A 7,498-nucleotide genomic window follows, 5' to 3' on the forward strand; every position below is an offset into this window, starting at 1 on the left:
TTCTAGCATTGAGAAGGGAAAGTAGATAAAGTCCCACACTGAACAAGGAGCTATTTGTGATTGATACCTGTTGGGAAAGGTTAAAATAGTTTTCTCCCTATCCCCATGATGTCTCCCTCTATCATGGTATCTCTTTCATTGCTCTCCCACTCCATCCCTGTTCCAGGTTGACCATCCCATTCCCTTCTGTTCTCATCCCTCATCCCCTATCCTCTATTGCCCACCCCTCATCCCCAGTTTACTCTTAGAGATCTCATCTATTTCCCCTTCCCAGGGTGATCCATGCATCCCTCTTTGGGTCCTCCTTGTTAACTAGCTTCTCTGGAGCTGTGGGTTGTAGGGAAGTTTCCCGGAATCTACAAGGATGACTCCAGTTTAGACTACTAGCAATAGTGGAGAGGGTACCTGAACTGGCTTATCCCAGTAATCGGATCAGTGAATACCCAAACTGTCATCATAGAGCCTTTCTCCAGAAACTGATAGAAGCAGGTGTGGAGATTCACAGCCAAACACCAGGCTGAGCTCCAGGAGTCCAGTTGAAGAGAGAGAAGAGGGATTCTATGAGCAAAGGGCATCAAGATCATGATGGGGAAACATATAGAGACAACCAAACCAAACTAGTGGGAACTCATGAAATTTAGACCAACACCTGTGGAGTCTCCACAGGACTGGACTAGGCCCTCTGCATAAGTGAGACAGTTGTGTAGCTTGATCTGCTTAAGGGACTCCCTGAAAGTAGGATCAGGATCTGTCTGTGGTGCATGAGCTGGCTTTTTGGAGCCCACTACCTTGCACAGCCTTGAGGCAGGGGAGGGATTTGGACCTGCCTCTACTGAATCTACCAGGCTCTACTGACTCCCCATGGGAGGCCTTACCTTCTTATAGGAGGGAATGGGGGGTGAGTTGAGGAGGGAGGCTGGAGGGGCAGGAGGAGGGAAGAGGGGGATCTGTGATTGGTATATAAAATGAATAAAAAAAATTTCTTACTAAAAAATTAGTTTCCTTCAATGGACTGACACTGGACAAATCAACCACAGACATAAGGGCAGACTTCATGACTGTAGGTATATGACATTATGCCTAGGTCTTCAACTGTTTTCCATTGATTAACATGTATGTTAGTATGCCAATACCCTGCTTTTTTTTAAAACCATATCTGTGTAATACTGTTGTAGTCCTGCCCTGACCTGTTGAATGATCCTTGAATGGAGGATTGAGGATTGAGAAATGATAGATATAAAATATAGAGAGATATAGATGAAGAAAAAGGCAGACACAGGATTACTTCAGGACAGCTTTGGGTCAATGCCACAAATGCCTGAGTTTATTACTCACAGCCTATTTATACACAAATTAAGGGGGACAAAAAGACCTCACCCTTTCAAGGACATCACAGTTCAAGGTACAAAGTACAGACAAGTGTAAACACCTCCTTAGTACTCAAGACATCTGGAAACCACGCCTTATGGCAAAGCATCCTGTAATTAGGCCTTGAAGTACAAGACACCTGGTAACCATGCCTTTGGCCAAAACATTCTATTATGCAGCCTCGTGGTGGGGAGGTGAAACAAGCTCAGATTCCCTGACCTTGAGTCAAGATAGAATAAGGTTTTACTATGAAATCTCTGTGGGCCCCTACAAATACAACTTGAAATATGGGATGATGATATTTCTAGGAGTTCTTTCATTATTCAGGATTATTTTAGTCATTCTTTGGTTTTTGTATGTTCATATGAAATTTAAGATTATTATTTTCTATTTATGTGAAGAAATGTGTTGGAATTGTTATAGGGATTGCATTGAATCTTTAGGTTGCTTTTTGTAGGATGGCCATTTTCACAATACTAATTCTACTAATTGATGAGCATGGGAGATTTTTCCATTTTTTGATTTCTTCAATTTTTTCCTTCAATGTCTTAAAAAGTTCAGTTACACAAATCTTTGTTTTTTGTGTGCTGATTTTGTATTCTGCTGCTTTGCTGAAAGTGTTTATCAGTGTAGGAGTTTCCTGGTTGAGTCTTTACTGTATAGAATTATATCATCATCAAATAAGGATAATTTTGTGTCTTTTTTTCCTATTTGTATCCTCTTGATCTCCTTCAGTTTTCTTAATACTCTAGCTTTCAAGTACTATATTGAGTAGGTATGGAGAAAATAGACATCCATGTCTTGGTCCTGATTTTAGTGGGAATGCTTTGAGTTTCTTTTCATTTAGGATGATGTTGATTGTGGGCTTCCTGTAAACTGCCTTTGTTATGTTGAAATACGTCCTTTGTATTACTGGTCTCTTCAGGATTTTTATCATGATGGGATATTGGACTTTTATCAAAAGCCATCTAATGAGATGATCATCTTTTTTTTCCTTCTTTTAGACTGTTTATATGTTACATTATTTTGGTAGTTTGAATATAATTAACCCCCATAATCTCATAGGGAGTGACACTATTAGGAAGTGTGACTTTGGTAGAGTGGGTATGGCCTTGTTAGAGGAAGTGTGTCACTGTTGGGGCAGGCTTTGAGGTTTTCTATGCTCAGGATACCGCACAGTGTCTCAGTCAATTTTCTGATGCCTACAAGATATAGGACTCTATGCCTGCCTGCATGCTGCCATGCTCCCAGGGTGATGATAATGGTTGGAACCTCTGAAACTGTAAGCGAGTTACCCCAATTAAATGTTTTTCCTTACAAGAGTTGCTATGGCCATGGTGTTTCTTCATAGCCCCCCAAAATCCTAACTAAGTTATATTTATTTATTTATTTATTTATTTATTTATTTATACTGAAACAGCCCTGAATCACTCAGATGGAGCCATCTTGATCATGTTGCACAGACTTTTTTGGTGTGTTCTTAAATTTGATTTGCAAGAATTCTTTTTTGCAACTATTGAGTTTTTGCATCAATGCTCATAAAAAACCATTGGTCTATACTTTTTTTTGACTCTCAGTGTGGTATTATCAGGGTAATACTGGTTTATAAAAAGTGTTGAGAATGTCCCCCATTTCTATCTGTAGAAGGATTTGAAGGTACTGGTGTTAGTTCTACTTTGAAGGGCTGGGAGAATTATAAACTAAATCCATGTCACCTTTTTAGTTTGGAGAGTTTTAATTACTACTTCTATTTCACCGGAGGTTTGCTTAAATTGTTTATTTCATTACACATACAATGTGTGTGTGTGTGTGTGTGTGTGTGTGTGTGTGTGTGTGTTTAAATATACTGAAACAGAGATCCCAGAAATAAATTCAGATTAGTCATCAATCTTTAATAAGGGCATCAAATACACAAAGTAGACTAAGAACAGAATACTCTATAAATTTCAGTGGGAATACTGGTTATCAACTGGAGAAAGAATGGAATTAACTCATGCTATCAACAAAACAATTTTTAACTAACAAAAACTTAAATTTGAGATCTGAAATTGAAGAACTAGAAGAAGTAATACCCCAAAAACCTCATTGGTAATGATTGTTTTTGGATATGTGATCAAAAGTAATAAAGATAAAAGTAGGCAAGTTGGACCAACTTAAACTCCAAAAGTTTACAGCAAGGAAACAGTAAAATGAGAAGGTGGCCTATAGCGTATTATTCAAGCAAGAGGTTAATGTGTAAAATACATGATACTCATACAATAAAGCCATAGAATATGATGGATGTTGTTACAAATGTCAACAAGTATGCTATGTCAATAATTGTTAGAGAAACACAAGTCCGAGCCACCTCATCTCTATTGGAGTGAAAACACAAGTGACTGGTAGGGACCAATGTGGAAAAAAAGAAGCCTGCATACTGTTGGTATGCATGGAAATTTGTATAACCATTGTGTAAATGGTATTCATTTCCTCAAAAAACAAAGATAGTGTTACTATATGACCCAGTAACCCCTCTACTTGTTACCTATACAAAGGAAACAGGATCAATATGACTAACAGACATCAGCATGCCCTTCTTCAAGCAGCATTAGTCACAGTAACCCCAACAGGAATAATCCAAGTATGTGTCAGTTGAATGACCAGATTCACAATACTGGTGTACACACACAATGATGTATTACTCAGTGTTGGAAAAAAACAGGAATTCCTATATTTGAAACAGCATGTATGAACTTGAAGTAAGCCAAAAATAGAAAGAAATGCTGAATGAGTTCACTTATGCATAAAATCCAAAGAGTAGAAGAGTAGTTAGTAGGAGTTAGGAAATGTGAGGAATGGAGAGGTGTTGGCCCAAGGATCTGAACATTCTGATATGAATATATCACGGATCTAATATTTGTTACAGTGACTGTAGTCATCAAAACTGTGTCATATACTTGAGATTTATGCAGATATCAAATCTTAGATAATCTTTCTACATACACAAAAGGAAGTTAAGCTCATTGTGGTAATAATTTTAAGATGTATATGTGTTTATAATAAATAAGGTGCTTATGTTTAACATTTTAAAATTTTGTAAATTATACCCCTAATAAAGCTGGAAAAATGGGATGAATGCCTCATTGGAAGAAATGGGGAGCTTGAGTTCTCAAATAAGATAGTAAGTCACTGGTCCATTGGGGTCTACATAACCTTAAAAGTGTTCCTGCTTCTCTCCTCTCCTCTCTCATAAGATTCTTCCTCTTCCTCCTCACTGCTTAGTGGGAATGGTACAGCCCCTGTGCATGCTGTGTGAGTGCTCTTATCAGTGAGTTCTTGGGTTTTTGAAACAGAGTCTCTTTATTAGCTTAGGCTGGCCTTGAACACACTCTGTGGCCCAGACCTCAAATTCATGATCCTTCTGCTTCTCTCATCCAAGTTCTGAGATTATTGACATGTGTCACAAGGCCCAGCCACAGCCCCTCAAAAAGACTCTTGGGTGGTTGGGGAAAATCAAAAAGCATTCTTTAAGCACATGCTAAGGACCTGGCCCATTTCCAACACTATTGGATGTTCCTCCCTTTGAGGAAATAGGGAGGTTATGGCTGCTTCTTGGATTTTTAATACAACATGCAGCTAAACCAAAGTGATCTATTCCCCTTGATCTGATTTATTTCTCTTGGTTAGTAGTAATGACTCAGTTCATGCTTTTGTGTTTTTACCTCTCTACCCCATTTCTTAACAGTTTTCAACATTTCTTATACTCTTCTTTTATTTTTGTGAAGCCCCCAAAATGGCTGTGGAACACATCCATATGATACCACCATGATCAGAAAAGTGGAGGCCAGAGAAATAGCAAGATTTTAGGTTATTCCACATACCTGTGTCTCTGCTACATTCCATACATTCTAGTAGACTTTGGAGTTGTTCTCTCTCGATGTCCTGGTGCTGATTAATGAACTAACTGCAGTAGTCCGAGTTTTGATTTTGCACTGTGAAATCTGATGTACATTAGTGAAATGGCAGGAGAGCCAATGGGCTGGCTATAACAAGCCACACAAAAATGTCTTGTAAAGCCCCTTTTTCAGGCTCAGTTCTCACAACTATACTAACTCAGCAACAACATGTCAGCCACCACAGAGTCCTATTCATAAATGCATGTTTTTGAAAGGAAGGTCCACAGGCTCTAAAAGTGAGTATGGAGACAGTGACATCATAATGGTCTTTATTATTTCAGGTTAGGCTGACACCCCCTAAATCATAGAGGCAGCAGGTAGATTTTTCCACATGGGGGAAGTCTTTCTTTTCTTTCCAAAGCTGGATGACTGGGAGGTGTGAAGAATGCACATTCCTCAGAGTGACAGTGTGGGTGGAATAAAGGTCCACACAGCTCCCATTTCATTTTATTTTGTACAGTTGCCACTTCAGAAGTTGAGTGCATTAATTTTTATAAGGCACAGATAGGCCTAAGCTTGCACACAGGCTTTTCTTTCTGTGGCCAGGCTGAAGAATATCTGAAGAATACCTGAAGAATATCTCAGGACATACTTCTTTAAGGCCTCCTTTTGAATAAGAAATTTCCATTTTTGGTGGCATTACATGGAAGTCAAGGGTCACATCAACAAATATCAGTTTCCTAAGAATGTAGAACATTTTATTATAGCTTAGTGAAGGACATGAGTTTTTCCTGTGAAAATTTTATGGATGGGACTGATTAATTCAGTTTGAGAAGGAGATAGAAAAGAGCAAGTGATAGGGACTTGTTAGGAAGTGCTTAAAACACTAATACATGGAGATGTGAGTACACATGCACATGTGTGTACATGTGTCTATCTTGTGATTGCATAGATGTGCATGTATATGTGGGTATTCAGAGTGGGATGTGGAAGTTGTATAAGAGTACCTTTCAAAATGTTTAGATGCATATTAGGGCTTGAGTAATTAAAATTATTTGTATATATAAACTGTACTTTATTTTACTTTATTTGTATATATAATACATACACACATTCACTCACTCACTCCATCATAAGCAAACTCCAAAAAGTAGGGGAATAGTAGTTAGAGCATTCTTAACAATAACCACATCAGCCAAGTTGCCCCCTTTTCTCTCACTTTTATATGAGGCAGTATTTACCTATGTGGCTCTTGATTCTCCTCATTTATTCTTTCAAGTACTGGGATTCCAAGCATGCACCACCACACTCAGCTTCAAGCCAAGCTTTAGGTATGGAAAATTTCCACAGGATTTGGTTGTTGTTGTTGTTTTTTAACATGAGGTGGGGGGCAGTGTTGGTTAGGGGAGACTAGAAAAACAACTTGCTGAGCATGGGAGTTGGCTTAGGCCTTCCAGGCTTTCTTTTCTACTGGCTGTGGTTTTCTGCATTTATAGTTTCCTTTCTGTCCTGAAGCAGCTGCATTATTGCAAACCCGATGTGGTGCTAAAGAGAAAGATAAATCCATGTTGAGAGTAATGATGATGCACTTACACTTACATAACACTCTCAATCTAGAAGGATCCCAAAGTGCAATGTAAACTTCCTGGAAGGGCTACAGCAATGTCTTTTGAAACTGCAGAGAACTGGACAGGTGGAACAGCAAGGTGACTTGACATTTGTTTACTGACAGTATCTGCAGCAGTGTGTCTTTGGATTGTATGGTCAGGGACAAAAAGCTTTACTGTGTGTGTGCGCGTGTGTGTGCGCGCGCGCATGTACAACTGGTAAAACTTATATAATATTCTAGCTCAGGAACTTAGCAAAGATTAATTTCCTTCTGTTTCACAGATAAGAATTGGAAGTACATGTTGATGCCTGTCCTGTACAGTGTAATATGCTTGGTTGATGGGTGAGCAGCTGGGCACACCTTGCAGGCCCTTCTGGGCTGTTGTATGGCCACAGGAAAGAAGAGATCTTGCTGGACTCCACCTTTGCCTTTCTCTTGCTCAGGCATATTTCTCTACTTATCCTACTCAGCAAATTCCTTCCACCTTTGGGTGTACTACTGCTGTAACATCTGCCTGCTTTTGTTTAAGAACTTGCCCTTTCAGATCATTGACTAAATGCTAGTGTGAAAAAAATGTGCTTATTTTCATGATGGCATATCCCAATCTGAAATTATGTTTTGTTTCTCTCTATATGCTGACTTTTGA

General features: G+C 38.9%; 1 long non-coding RNA gene across 1 annotated transcript in view; it reads right to left on the reverse strand.

Moving 5' to 3' along the window:
- The window catches only part of LOC119088830, a 25,704-nt gene extending 20,180 nt beyond the window's left edge, over positions 1-5,524 (reverse strand). The window contains exon 1 of the long non-coding RNA XR_005092574.1: positions 5,229-5,524. This is a non-coding gene — a long non-coding RNA (uncharacterized LOC119088830). The remainder of the gene's footprint in view (positions 1-5,228) is intronic.
- Between the last annotated feature and the right edge of the window lie 1,974 nt (positions 5,525-7,498).

The sequence above is a fragment of the Peromyscus leucopus genome, chromosome 12 (assembly GCF_004664715.2).
Source record: "Peromyscus leucopus breed LL Stock chromosome 12, UCI_PerLeu_2.1, whole genome shotgun sequence".
Taxonomy (NCBI): domain Eukaryota; kingdom Metazoa; phylum Chordata; class Mammalia; order Rodentia; family Cricetidae; genus Peromyscus; species Peromyscus leucopus.